This window comes from Heterocephalus glaber, unplaced genomic scaffold, assembly GCF_053883595.1.
Source record: "Heterocephalus glaber isolate CG9 unplaced genomic scaffold, H.glaber_assembly_v1.0 deba00001429, whole genome shotgun sequence".
Classification (NCBI taxonomy): Eukaryota; Metazoa; Chordata; class Mammalia; order Rodentia; family Bathyergidae; genus Heterocephalus; species Heterocephalus glaber.
In genome coordinates this window covers 14,469,016-14,485,027 of record NW_028258294.1, presented here as the reverse complement: position 1 = coordinate 14,485,027, position 16,012 = coordinate 14,469,016, and the positions used below count along the sequence as shown (strand labels likewise).

Below are 16,012 nucleotides of genomic sequence, written 5' to 3'. Positions count from 1 at the left end.
AGTTGAAACCGAAGGTGCTAGTGTGCTTAGGTATTCCGTGATTATTTACATATTTATTTTTGAGGTACTTGAGATTGAACTCAGGGCCTTCACATTAAGGTACATCCTTCATCCATTTTTATGTTTTGAGACAGTCTTGCTAAATTGCTCATATTATAGGACTCAAATTCACAGTCCTCTTGCTTCAGCTCCCAGCATGCTGAGATTATAGGTGTACACCACCATACCAGGCTTAATTAACCTGTTCTGCATGCCTCTTTTAGGTCTTTATTCATCTTTTTCCTCATAGTCTCTCAACTATTATAAATGCAACTTCTTCTAAGTAGAAGATTTATTCTATCAAACATCCCGGTGCATTAGAAACACAATTTTAGCATTAAAAGTGGTGAAGGCTTTTTTTTTTTTTTTTTTTTTTTGGTACTGGGGATCAAACTTGGGACCTTGTGCTTGTAAGGCAGGCAGCGGAACCACTGAGCTAAATCCCCAGCCCTTAGAATTAAAAGTAATATAACTAGAATAGAAAACTATATACTCAATGAATTTATTAACTTATCTCACTGAAATATTATATGAACCTTATTTTAAAAAGGAAATAGTACCATAATAAATTATCAATTATATTATCATCTATTAATATAATATTGCATATTAATACTTAATCATTATAAAATAATAATTTTATAATAAAAATTCAGTTCATTTTCTTACTTTGCCTTTTTTTTTCTTTAAAATTCTTCACGAATTTGAGTGTCATCCTTGCGCAGGGGCCATGCTAATCTTCTCTGCATCGTTCCAATTTTAGTGTATCTGCTGCTGAAGCAAGCATTGCCTTTTATTATTTATAAAGCTCAAGTGAAAAATACTTTATTTTGTTTTCCTAATATTTAAATCAAAAGTACACCTATGTCTTAATTTTCAGGTGCAGATATAGCCTATTTATTTTCTTCCATGAAGACTATATATATTGTATAGTCTTCATGGAAGAAAATAATATATATTATTATTATATTAATATATATTATTAATTATATAATTAATAATATATATATAACTATATATATATTATCCACTTAACATGATCCCAGTTGCCCAACACCTGCAATTGCCTCCATCCATGGTTTCACTTTTGGCCGTTTTAGTTACCTGCAGTCAACCATGGCCTTAAATCATTAAATTAAAAATTCCAGAAATAATTTGTAAGTTTTAAATTAAGCACAATTCTGAGTAACATGATGAAATCTCAGCCCATACCACTCCTCCCTGTCCAAGAAGTGAACCATCCCTTTATCCAGTGTATCCACACAATATATGCTACATTCTTGTTATTTCCTTAGTAGGTGTCTCAGTTATCAGGTCAACTGTCATAGTACAACAGTACTTGTGTAAAATAAGTTGATTCTTATTTTATTTTAGTATAGCTCTAAAGTACTAGAGTAGCAATGCAAAGGAAGCATCTAAGTACAAAAATGGAAGGATTAATTAATTAATTCTGGTACTATGTGGCAATACTGAAAGGCATTAGAAAAAATATAGGACATATAGTGAGAGCATTGTAAACTATTCATAATTTCAGAGAATCACTGAGGATGCCTGTGAATATATCTTCTGCAGCTAAGGGGGGACTGCTCTATATCATACCTTAACTTAGCTCAGATACTTGTCACAGTTTAATGATATAAATTAACATTTTGTATATAAAAATAAGCAAAATTTATAATAAAATTATCCTGAAATTACTGTAAAATATCATAGAAGATATTGTCTACCCCAATAACTATATCTAATATACCATCTTAAATAATTATATAAATATTTCCTTTTACAAATAAGTACCAGGAAACTCTTTCAATCAAGATAAAATGAATTATTTATATCCTCACATCCCATGGACAAATATAACATCTAATTGTATAAGTACATAAAGACTCAGATATAATGTTTCCTCAAATTTTTTAAAAAGTAAAAGACTAAAGTAAAAGTAAATAAATACAAGGACAAATAACTTATAATGAATAAACAAATGATACTACAATCTGAATCTGTACCCTTACTTTATTCTGGCTTGTGTTATAACTACTTTATGTTATGCACTACTTTATTTCTATAGGTTAAGCTATTTTGGTATAGCAATCATGCCTTAATCACTATTTGTACCATGATGCCTAGAATATTGTATTGTATAAAATTGACTCTCAAATATTTATTGAAGTGGCATACATAATTTTAATTTTCCTGTAGTTTCCCAAATCTGATGCTTTGTATATTCATTTATTCTGAATATAAATCTGTTTTTCAATCAGCTCTCCAAGGGAAATGTCCAAACATCAGCATTATTTTCAGCAGTTGCAACTTATTATTATGAGCATAAGATATAAGATATTTAGTATTGAAAAGCTACATAATTTAAGAATAATTTTAGTGTATTCACTGCAACTTTACACTTTGAATGCACAGAAGTATGTGTTGTCATATAGGTAAATCTTTGAATTTTCAGAAATCACCTCCCTGGATGTATTTCCAGTTACCTAGGTGCCAAGCCTTCATCCATCACCCACAGAAGCCCAGCACACCTAAATCTTTGTGTGGTTATGACTGAAAAGGAATTGCTTTCAAGACATTTACTGCAATTCAGTATCTACCAAAAGATTCCACTGCCCAGCAGAAAATGATGGCCTTCAGAGCTACAGCCCCCTTTAAATGATTGTAACAAGAGTTCTAAAGGGTTTTTTTTTTTCGCTATTACTATGCAGTGTGTCTCATTAGGCTACCTACAGCGCAGTACTTACAGAAAGACTTGACAGATCTAAAATGTCACTACAATCACTTTTACCAAGTGCTGTCACCCATATTTAGTCTGCTTTTAGTTTTGTGCAAGGAAATGTGGAAAGGCCACAAAGGTCTTTCTTAATGGGAACAAGCAATTTAGTCTGAGCTCTAAAATAAGGACTTTTGTTAAACCCTGTGAGCATCTTGACAGAAATTCACCCTGGTGAACACTGTATTTATTAAGATAAAGATCATCTTATTTTCATACATCCACCTGCTTATAGAAAATATGAACTATATCTATTTATCTAGCCTTCTCTTTAGATACCTATGTATGTATAAAAACATGAATATGGATGCAGTAATTCAATATCATTTACTCTTATAATTTATTTACTATTTTGTGTGGTTTATTAGGAATAGAGGGCCAAAAGAGCAGCACCCATTTTTCTTCCTTAAGTTCAAGATAGATTAAAAGTAGTTATAACACAAGACAGAATATTAATGCTGAAAGATGTTCTATACATGAGTTGACAAATTATTTTCTCACAGTAAACTTCAGAATCAAACTGATTAGTTATATGCAGGCAGTGCTATACCCTACAAGTCTCCCTGTGCTGGAACTGTTCCTATAACAGAAGGCCAGGAAAAAAAATATATAGGTGCATACCAAAAGTTTACTTCAGAAAAGGAAAGACAAAGCCTATTGAATATATGCCTATTTTCTCCTTCGCAGTTGGCCAAAAAGATTGACATCCTATAACAAAAAAAGGCAGCAAGGGGTTAGAGAAATGCAAGGAGTGTTATTGGCAGATAATACTCTCTTATATTTAAGAATAAATACACTTAGAACAAGTGTTATAATGTGTACCTTTGATTCTTAATATACTCCAAATAAAATTTGTTGTATTTAAAATTTCAAAATTAACAAATCACAATGTGCTTCCAAGTAGATTTGTTTCTAAAAAGAAGTATAGCACTTATCCTGTTAGAAATTGTTTTAGGTGCTATATGATTAATTTAATCACTGTACTGAACATAAAGATGGAGTGAATGTAATGAATGTAAGGGAACAAAACATACAGAGATTAAGGATTACATATCATCATGTAGAAAGCTCACAACAGAGCTGAATTCAGACCTCAGTTATGTGTCACTGCCTACCGTTTGATTACACACAGTTTCTTCTCTATTGATGATTTATTTTTGTTGCTGACTGTGCTCAATAATCCTTGTCAAGTTTCACATAAGGATGACTACAATTTACATGGAATTATTCTAGATACCTACTTTCTTTGATGTATAATTTACAATAAACTTCATCTTTATACTGAAATATCAATAAGATTTATTATAATAGAATTGAAATGATATTTGATTTTGAAGTAAAAAGTGTCACTGTAGATAATAGAAACCCAACCTTTGATAATGAATCTGGGTGGTATCTGTCATTATTACTTATACTAAAGTAGCAATTTTACTTATTTTTGCATATCAGCTACACAAGTTCAATTAGTTTTAAAACTTATTGCCTCATTATATTTTTGGTAATTATAAAATATTCATATTCATATGGGTCTTTTTTAAATAAGGAAGGGGAAGAAGGGTTGAAGGGAGGGCAGAGGAATGGGAAATGAAAGAAATCAAGATATATCATGTAAAGCTACAAATTCCCTATGATGAATGTGATCATTATGCAAATCTAAGTTGTACCAATAAAATTAAAAATGAAAAAGAAACAAAACCAAAATATTCACATGAATTTCCAAAAAGTATTGTTTAACCAAAAATATTCAGCAGTGAGTTGCACATGAATTAGTTCAAGCATGGTATATTCTGGGGGTGCAAGCCAACCATTTTTAATTTCAATGTTTCTTTCTCACCATTCCCACTATCTATCTAAGCTTATTATACTAAGTATGATGCTGTTTTATAAATTATATCTCCTGAGGATCTTGCCTACAAGCTTGGTTAATATCAAAAATTCATTTGGAGCAAGAAGAGACCCAGAATAGCAAAAGCAATTCTAGGTAAAAGAGACATGGCAGAGGGTATCACAATCCCCAACCTGCAACTATACTACAAAGCTACTATGATAAAAACAGCATGGTACTGGCAAAGAAACAGGCTTGAGGACCAGTAGAACAGATTAGAAGATGCAGAAACAATGCCAGACACACTCAGCCATCTCATCTTCGACAAAGGAGCCAAACACCCTCACTGGAGGAAAGATAGCCTCTTTAATAAATGGTGCTGGAAAAACTGGGTTTCAACTTGTCAAAGATTAAAACTAGACCTGTATCTCTCACCATGCACTAAACTAAAATCAAAATGGATTAAAGATCTAAATATTAAAATAGAAACTCTGAACCAGTTGGAACAGGGGTTAGGTAGAACTCTTGAAGACATCGGTGTAGGAAAAGATTTTATGAACAAAACCTCAGTTGCCTGTGAACTAGCACAAACAATCAACAAATGGGATCTCTTCTTATTAAAAAGCTCTGCACAGCAAGATAAACCACCAGCAGTGTGAAGAGATAACCCACAATGTGGGAAAAAAATCTTCACCTGCTCTTCCTCAGACAAAGGTCTACTATCTCGAATCTATAAAGAACTTAAAAAGATCAGACCTCCCAAATTTAAAGACCCAATCCAAAAATGGGCATCTGAAATGAACAGACATTTCTCAGACAAAGAAGTAGAAATAGCAAATAAATACATGAAAAAATGTTCAACATCACTGGTCATTTGAGAGATGCAAATGACAACAATGCTGAGATTCCACTTCACTCCAGAAAGAATGGCTGCTATCATGAAATCAACCAATAACAAATGCTGGTGGGGCTGTGGGGAAAGAGGAACCCTGCTCCACTGCTGGTGGGACTGTCGACTGGTGCAACCACTGTGGAAATCAGTATGGAGATACCTCAAAGAACTAGGACTGGAAATCCCATTTGACCCCGCTATTCCACTGCTGGGGATCTTCCCCAAAGAATTAAAAGAATCATACCACAGTGATATATGTGCACCCATGTTCATAGCAGTGCAGTTTGTAATAGCTAAAACTTGGAAACAGCCCAAATGCCCATCAACTGGAGACTGGACAAAGAAAATGTGGGTTTTTTTATAAAATGGAGTATTACCCAGCCATAAAAAATGAGAAATTAGAGACATTCATAGCTAAGTGGATGCACATTGAGGCAATACTCTTAAGTGAAATAAATAGGACACAGATGTGTAAATACCAAATAGTTTCTCTGGTGTGAGAAACTGAAAGTGTAAATAAGGACTAAATGTATAATAGGTCATGTGAAATAGGAAGAAAAGGGGCAAAGGGGAAGGAAGTGGGAGGGCTAAGAGAAAGGATAGAAGGGAATGGTATTAATATGAGAAAATGGAAAAATAGGAACAAAATTTTGTAAATAGGGAGGACTGGAGGGGTTGAAGGGAGGGCTGGGCAAGGGTGAAAAACAAGAACCAAGAGAGTCTATGTAAAAGTGCAAATTTCCAATGATGAATGTCATTATATTGTATATCTAAAATGTACCAATTATTAGAATGAATAATCGATGATGTAAAATAGGAAGAAAAGGTCCTGAGGGGTAGGGGTAGTGGGAGGCACAGGGGAAAGGAAAGAAGGGAAAGGAAAAAATGATGAGAAATTGAAAAAATGGAAATAAAGTCTTTGTAAATAGGGAAGGGTGGAGGGCGTGAAGGGAGGGCTAAGAATGGGGAAAAAATAAGAACCAAGATGCATTATATAAAGGTACAATTCCCAATGAGAAATGTAATTGTGTTGCATACCTACAATGTACCAATAAAAGAATTTAATACAAAAATAAAAGATATAGCAATTTAAATGATTGATATTTAGCTTTATCATACAATATGCTTCATCATGCACTTGCCATTTACTAACTACTTACTGTTTATTATCGTGTAAGGTAGGTTATATAATTATTATTATTTTTTTTGGTACCGGGGATCGAAGTTGGGACCTTGTGTTTACAAGGCAGGCTGTGGAACCACTGTGCTAAATCCCCGGCCCCAAGTTATATAAATTTTATGCAATATTTTGCCAACAACATTAAAAATTATATGCCAGTGTCAACATTATGCCAACAAAAAAAAAAAAAGCTTTGAGGTACTGATCACAATCACACAATGATTTTGTGGCACAGCCATAATCCAAATGACCTCCATCAATGTATACATTTTGAAGTTTGTTTAGAGGAAGTACTTTCCTTTCTTTGAGTCGTTTTTATGTGGAAATCCACAGGATGAATGTAAGTTCTGTGTTATTTCAGAACAAATTTAATTTTTCTTATTATGTAAACTCTAAAATTTAGTTAAATGGGAACAATTAAAATAACAATCTCTTTTTCTTCTATTTGTTATCATCCAATAAATCAGAGACTTTTTCAAAGAACAAGTGTAATGCGTTCTTTTTCAGCTAAACACAATCACAATTATAGTTTCATTAAGAAAAAGTTAAAGCCTTCTTGCAAGCCCACCTCATAAAATGACCAAATAATCGGGTTATATCATATTGAATCCTAATGTTTCAACTTATCTGCTGTGAGCAATTCAGAGATCTACCTCTAAAATATATAATCACTATGAAAACCTAGAGCTTTTTTCAGACTTTCTTTCAGATCATCCCTTGAGAGATGACCTACTAGTCATGTTTGAGGTTTAGGTTTTATTCTACACCCATCGGGATGAATGGTTTCAGCCACCAAATTGTATAAGGGATTACAAGATACACTTTGTTGCTTCAAGTAGATGGAAAGCAATTCATAAGAAGAACTCTCACCCACCGAGACATATTGAAAAGCCAGAACACTGGGGAGCTGTTTAAATTTTATCTATTTTTCTTTAGCCCCCACTGTTTTCTAAAAAGAAATCTCTTACATTTTTCTCTCTCTCTGATGGAAACCACTGTGCTGAGTAGAAACTTCATTTAAGGGCTCTCAGGACTAGCTTATTTATATTTTTCAGTCCAACGTTGTGAGAAGAGTCAAAATATAATATTTGAAATTTACAATGAGCTAAAGCAAGGAGTTCTTTAGCATTTTCCAGAATCTTACATACTTTCAGGCATTTGTAACTGAAAGGGATGACATTAGGAACTTAGAACTTTCAAAATTGTCTTTTATTTCTAAAATTCAAATTTAAAATGTATTTTTGTAAAAAAAAAGTGGAATAACCCTAACAGTACAGCATCAACTATACCATAATATTGTATCCATTTTCCACTTGATTTCATTGTAATTTTATTTCTTATCAGAATTCCCTGCTTTACAGTATTGGTACTTAATTTTGTTCTTGTCATAATATCCTATTTTCATATTTCAATGATATTTCCTTGGCAATTGCTTAGATGTGCTTCAGTAGCATCAAAGTTTTTTGCACTGATAATCTCTACTTAGAAATGAATGCATTTTGCAACATCTTCAAAATACATGGCCTGGTATAAGCTGTTTGCTGAACCAAATTTTAGAAATATCTTTTTTCTTTAATGTTTGCACTAATGATATGACAATATCGTCATTATTTAATTCTTTTAATCTTTGGGACAAATATATTATTTAGCATTTCTGATATACCTTAAAAAAACATATTTATATAAATAATAACAATTAATATTCCAAATTGATTTATAATTAAATGTACCATATGAGTAGTTGTCATGAATATTATAATAAAGATAACAATTCTTTTGAAGTTAGAGTTACAGATTATTTAATTATGGCTGAAGCCAGGACAGACTGTAGCTATTGGATTATCTTAAAGGTAGACAGTTTTAGAATCAAATTCTAATGTGTAAACAACTGCATTATTTTGGACAAAAATGTAACACCAATTCTTTTATTTGTCAAATGGGGTTAAATAGTACATAACTTTAAGAGGAATAATTAGATATAATGTATATATAATTTTTGTCCTTTTGAAATCAATTAAAGTTCAATATAGTCACATTTCCATGAGAAAATGAAAGGTAAAAGAACCAGATTTCTGCTTAGACTTATGCAATTATTTATTAACAGACAAGAACAGGACTAAAGTAAATTATCGCATAGGCTGGGCTCCCACTTACATAATATGCACTATCGCTATTTATCAATGAATGAGAGCAGAAATAATAAGAAAATGTATTTGCTTGAGAGAACTTAATGCAGAGACAGAATATAAATTTACTATTGATTTTTACTTTAGGAGACTAATTACATTCCTATAGTTACAGTACCAGATCAAGTCTTTTACTGGTCTTAATAAAGTGTAACCCTGTCCTTTTGGTGTCAGTTCCTTTCTTCTTCCCTCCTTCTCTGCCTATTTTTTCATACTCCCTTCTTTCCTTCCTTTTTGACCTGTCAATTATCTATTTCTTGTCTTCACAATATTATTCTTTGTCTCCTATGATGAAGCCATTTTGCCATGACTGAGTAGGTGAAGGCTAATAATAGGGCAGAGACTCTGGAGTCAAAATGCTCAGTTTGTAATACATACTTTGAGCAGGAATAATGGAGTAGAGTTAGGGTAGGTATAGTGAAAGGAAGCTAACTTATCAAACATTTTCAGAGTGTCTAGACTTTACATACTTTTACATATGTTTTCATATTTGACACATCCAAGAATCAATTCACATTTTATTAAGAATGAAAAGTTAATGTAGTTAAATAAGTGTGTAATTTTTCAATTACATGTCAATGTTAGAACATACAAATTTAGTCTTATCCAAAAATATTATTCTACTAAAGCTCAGTTGAACACTAAAATATCAGAATTATAGTATTGAGATATCAATAATAGTAATAGGCCTAAAAGGAAAATATAATGATATACTGAAGAAGGTACAATTTTAATTGCTCTGCATGTAAAACAGGTTTGGTAAATGTATTACAGTATTCTAGAAGAATATGAAATGGTGCTTAGATTAAATAAGCCTATAAAAGTGAGAGAAAATATGAGGAGATAACTGCTGTCAAAATGAGCAAGGTAAAGGACCAAAAATAGATTAAAACCTAACACCAGTATCCAAAAATAAACAGAATCTAACCATTTGGGATAATAATGAGGCTTTTGAAATTCTGTGTAAAGTGATAAAATGTTAGATGTAAAACCAGTTTAAGTTCTGGAGCAAATATCACCCAACATATATTCTAGTTACAGTAAATGATGCTAGAGCAAGTGTTTTGGAAATTTCAGAACCTTGGGAAGCTCCTAGATGAGTTTCTACAGAATACAATGCTGACAACCAAAAGGAACATCCAAAAATTGAAGAACAGGCTACAACTGAGCTGTTAGAAAATTTGAAGTTATCTTTCATATAAAAATCTTAGAGTTTGAAGGTCTCATGGTACATAATGTTCTCTTTTTAATATTTTAGCCTTCAGGTGAAAAGTAGAATATTATTTACCATAATTACAACTTCCATCTTCATTCCTTTATTCCCTCAACCTTATCTCTAACCACCTAGTAAACAGCAGTATTCTATATTCAGCCATATAGAGATTTTATTAACTCTAGGAAAGGTCAGAATTATTATGTGTAAATAATAGGCAACCAAACTAACACTACTGTGTCCTTCAGAGTCCTAGTTCTGAGACACAGGTAGAAGTGAATACTCTTGCCATGACTAGATCAAGTATAGGTAAGTACTTTCTACCTTTCATGGAATAATAGGGTCATAGAGGATTTGTTTTTGTTCTTGTTCATCTGTTATTAGAAGTTCATTTTTTCTAGCCTCTTTTTGGTGCTTGAGACTTGGTATCATCTCTTGTGGACCAGGTGAAGCATTCTTGCCTTCATAATGTTTTCCTGCCCATTTACCATGTGAACATCACACAATGAGGACAGTATTTATAAAATGTACATAAAGTGATTTAAAGTTTCTTGCAGTTTAGGTAAACAAACAAGAAATATAAACAGCTTGTTACAGTATGCAATCCTGTCACAATCTATCCTTGGAATTCCCCCGTTTTGTTTTGTTTTGTTTTTACCATTTCTTGATGTGAATTTTTAATTTAAACACATGATAATAACTCTTGGTGTTCTTTCCCCACCATTAAAGATCACTTTATCTCTACCTTCACTCCCCATGAGAGTCCTCTGTGTACAGGGTGGCACAGGATCATACAAGAGAAAATCTTTCCTGAAAAATACACAGGGACACAGGCACACACACCCCCCAACGCATGAGATTTGTACCTGTGTTCATTACTCAATTGTAAATTTTGTGACGCCAAGAAAATGTACTATTCTACTTTGTAAAAAATAGTTATTTGCTGAAAGAATCTTCTTCTGATAGTTTATATTTGAAAATTCATGTTGAGCGTTCAGAAAAAGATCAAGATTTTATATTATCAAGAGCATCATATATTACTTAGTGTATAATAAATCTTGACTCATATTTGATTCTTTAGAGAAAAATAAAGAAATAGCCTTTTTTATTGTTTTGAAATTGTATACCTTTAGAACAGGACCTTAGGCTTCTTTTATTGGAGGCAATCTTTTTCATTGCTTTTATACTCTAAATATATATAATAGTTTAGACTCTCGATAAAAATGTAATTCCTATGCACTGAATTTGCTGCCAGTCATCCTGTTAAATGTCATTTGCGGTACACCTGTAGGATACTTAGACTTCCATTCGAAGTTTATCTTATTTAATTCCTTTTCAACATATAAACATATTTTATACAAATTGCTGATGTTGTGGCTTCTATTGAGATAAATAAGTCCTGCACAATACAATCTTCTTTGAATACCTAAGTTTAAAAAGACATCTGGAAAGCCTTCTAAATTAAATAAAAGTGTTTTTTTCTTCTTTATTATTTAGCATAAGGGGGAAGCAGATGATGAAGCTATAAACAATGAGTTTTTTAGCATTCACATTTTTAAATTAACATTATTTTAGTACCTATTAAAATGTATCATTTGCTATGACACAGTTATTAATAACAAGAATCCATCTGAGTTAGAATTTTTAAAAAGTATTCATGAGAAAAGAAAACATAGGACAATGAATTATTACATGATGAAACTTTACTGTATCTAATGACACATTTTCCCCCATTTTCATGTTTTCTATTATGAATGAGAAGTCAACATCAATAAAAAGTAATTTGGGTGCAGTTGCATCTTCTAATTATCCAATATCCCAACTCCATTTTCTTGAGTATAAATTGATTTGAGTTATCAAATTGCTAACAATTATTTGGTGAGAGCAATGTTTTAGAACGAATATGAGTTTATATTTTAATGAGTTAGTTTATTTATTTTGTAGTACCAGAGATTAAGAGCAAGGTGTTTGTGCTGAGCTACAACCCAAGCCCCTTTCAAAAATTATTCTTCTTATTATTATTTTATCAATTTTGAGACATGTTTTCTCTAAGTTCCTAAGTTGCCCAGAATGGGCTCCAACTTGTCACCTTCCCATCTCTGCCTCCCAGAATGCTACAATTACAGGCAAGCAGCATCACGTGCAGTTCCAATTTGTTCTAAACAAACACACGCTAACCATCAGCATTCATCTGATAAGTAACTTTTATATCTTGGACCAATTATATCAACTTTTTTTTAAACTTCTTTCAGTTGTTTTCTAATGCATAGAAATCTAAACTGTTCTCTCTATATATAAATTTGAAAATATATATAAATATATATTAAATAAATATTAGATATTTCAAACATGATCTTTTTATATTTTCTGCTTAATATTTAATGTTATTTTTGGATATATGTTGTTGTTATAATTATCATCTCTTGAGATATAACAAATGTAAATAAATGATAAAGTTTTGTTATTATGAATTAGAGTAGTATAAAAAAATTACAATATGTACCGGGGATTTAGCTCAGTGGTTTCACCGCCTACTGTGCAAGCACAAGGACCCAAGTTTGATCCCTGGTACCCCCCAAAAAATTACAATAAAAATATTATACTGGCCAGAAAGATCTAACTCTAAAAATGTTTTGAAATCCCATGATTGTAAAATTTAACTCCCTAAGCCAGCAAAGTCAAATATGATAATAGTAAGTATGTCCTTACTCTTAACAGAAGCTCATATTACTTTATCCACCAAAATGTATAAGTATTATATATTAATCAAAAGTAAAACAACAAAGGGCCAAGGATTTAGCTCAGTGGCGCTGCGCCTTCCTCACAAGTGCAAGCTCCTAGTAGGTTGCATCTATGGAAAACGCACAGCTAACATAGTACTTAGTTGTGCCAGACAAACCTTTTCCCATAAGAAGAGTAAGAAGAAAATATTTTATATCCATGGACTATTTACTTGGCTGGGTATCAAGGGCAAAGAGGGAGAGGGTTAAAAAGCATAAAGATTAGATTATAAGAAATAAAATCATCTCTAAGGATTACATGGTTTTATATATAAAACACAATAGATATAGATTTCAGAACAATCTGAAAATTAAGTAAAATTCATTTAGAAACAACAAAAAATAAAATACTTAAGAACAAATTTAACTAAAGAAGTGAAAGATGTGTTACTGGAAACTACAAACACAGTTTAATGAGGAACATCAGAACCTGTTAGTGGAAATAAAAAATAAGATGACAAAGGGAGAGTGCAAAAGAAAATGAGAGATGACAGGAGAAAGAATGTGAATAATTAAAATGGAGCATTCAACGAGACATAAAAAGGCAGTAGGATGGGAAGAAAATGAAATAGACAACAAGAAAAATAAGATACAGAGATGTGGGAAGAAGCAGGGAAGTCTGGCAGACAGGCAACAGTTACTGCAATGCATGATAGCAGGAAGGGCTCCCTGGTCAGGGATGAAAGGAACCTCTAAATGAGGAACCTAACAGACAAGCCATAAAGTCTGATCATCTTATGATATCCTGAAAGGTGAAAAATATTTAATAAATATTCAATATTTTCCTCTTTGTTGATAAGAGTGCAAGATCTCAGCCTCTGATTTATCATACCCCTTTCCAACACATTTAGGCAATTAGCTGCACAACAGCAGAAAGACCAAGAGCTAAGTGGATTTCTCAGGCTCAGGGACACACACACACACACACACACACACACACACACACACACACACTTTTCTAAATACATGAGAAAAACTGATTAAAGTAGGTTAGATGAATAGCAGAGATTAGACAATGCAGAAACAAAGCCAGACATACTCAGCTCCTTTGTCAAAGGAGCCAAACACCTTCACTGGAAGAAAGCCTCTTTAATAAATGGCGCTCAGGTCAGGGATTTAGCTCAGTGGCGCTACTCCTGCCTCGCAAGTCCAAGGTTCTGAGGTTCATCCCTGGTACCAAAAAAAAAAAAAAAAAAAAAAAAAAATGAAACAAAATAAGTGGTGCTGGAAAAACTGGGTTTCAACATGCCAAAGATTAAAATTAGAACCATATCTTTCAACATGCACTAAACTAAAATAAAAATGGAATCAAAGATCTAAACATTAAAACAGAAACACTAAATCTGCTGGAAGAGAGATTAGGTAGAACTTTTGAAGACACTGGTGTAGGTAAACACTATGAACAAAACCCCAATCACACAAGAACTATCACAAAGAATCAACTACTGGGATCTCATCTTATTAACAAGATTTTGCACAGCAAGAAAACCCACCAACAGAGTGACAAGACAACCCACAGCATGAGAAAATATTCTTTGTCTGTTCCTCAAAGGACTACTATCTAGAATACATAAAGAATCCCAAAAAATCAGACCTCCCAAAATTAAAGACCCATATCAAAAATGGGCATCTTGGGCTGGGGATTTAGCTCAGTGGTTTCGCCACCTGCTGTGCAAGCTCAAGGACCCGAGTTCGATCCCCGGTACAAAAAAAAAAAAAAAAAAATGGGCATCTAAAATGAATGGACACTTCTCAGATGAAGAAGTAGAAACAGAAAATAAATATATGAAAAAATGTTCAACATCACTGGTTATTCATGATATAAAAATTAAAATAATGCTGAGATTCCACCTCACTCCAGAAAGATTGGCTGCTATCAAGAAATCAGCCAACAACAAATGCTGTTTGGGGCTGTGGGGAAAAAGGAATCCTTTTCTATTGTTGGAGGGAGTGTAGTAAGGTGCAGCCACTATGGAAATCAGTGTGGAGATTCACCAAAAAACTAAAACTCGAGATTCTATTTGATCCAGCTATTCTCCTTCTTGGTATCTTCCTGAAAGAATTAAAAGCATCATACCACAGTTATATATGCACACCCATGTTTATAGCAGCACAGTGTGTAACAGCTAAATCTTGGAAACAGCCCAAATGTCCATCAACAGATGAATAGATAAAGAAGATGGGGTTTTTTAATACAATAGAATACTACTCAGACATAAAGAAAGATAAACGAGATATTTGTAGCTAAATGGATGCACCCTGAAATGATACTCTTAAGTGAAATATATTGGACATAATGTGTAAATACCGCATTGTTTCTCTGGTGTGAGAAACAAAAAAATGTGAATGAGAACCAAAATGTATAATAGATATTGTGAAGTAGGAAGAAAATGTTCAAATATGTAGGGGAACCAGGGAGAGGGGAAGGGGAAAGGAAGGAATGGAAAGGAAAAATTAAGAAAAGATGGAAAAATGAAAACAAAGCTTTTGTAAGTAAGGAGGGGAAGAAGATTTGGAGGGAAAGTAGGGGACTGGGAAAAAATAAGAATCAAGATATATCATGTACAAGTACAAATTCCCTATGGTGAATGTGATCATTATGTATACCTAAAATGTACCAATAAACTTAATTAATTGAAAGAAATAAAGTAAGTTAGATAAATTAGGTTATATTTGTATAGAAAATCTGAAAAATTATTTTGATTTCATTTCTAAAAATTTCACTTATTTGACCCAAATCTTCTTACATTCTTTCAAATTCTACCAAAGTGAAGGACAAAGAAGTTATTATACTACTATTTCAACTAATACTAGGTACAACATTTATCTACTTTTTATGAAAAAATATATGGTATTCCAATTTGGAGAGTTTCTATTTAATTGTGGTTACCTTGAAATCACTGTTTTCCAGCTTTATTGAAGTGTAATTAACAAATTAAATGATAGATATTTAAGGTATGTTATGTGATATTTTGAAGTATGCACACATTGTGCAATTAACACAATATTTTAAACACTTCATGTACATATGTGTGTTTGTGTATTTGTAAAGAAAATCTTTGAGATATATTGTCAGATAACTTTAACTATGTAATTTTACATTATTAACTGTCATTTATTT

At 32.4% G+C, this 16,012-nt stretch overlaps 1 non-coding gene across 1 annotated transcript; it reads right to left on the bottom strand.

The window, feature by feature from the left end:
- Positions 1-719: 719 nt before the first annotated feature.
- Positions 720-822, bottom strand: LOC147827892 (U6 spliceosomal RNA). Its single transcript, XR_015451710.1, has one exon. It is a non-coding gene; the product is annotated as a U6 spliceosomal RNA (small nuclear RNA).
- Positions 823-16,012: the final 15,190 nt, after the last annotated feature.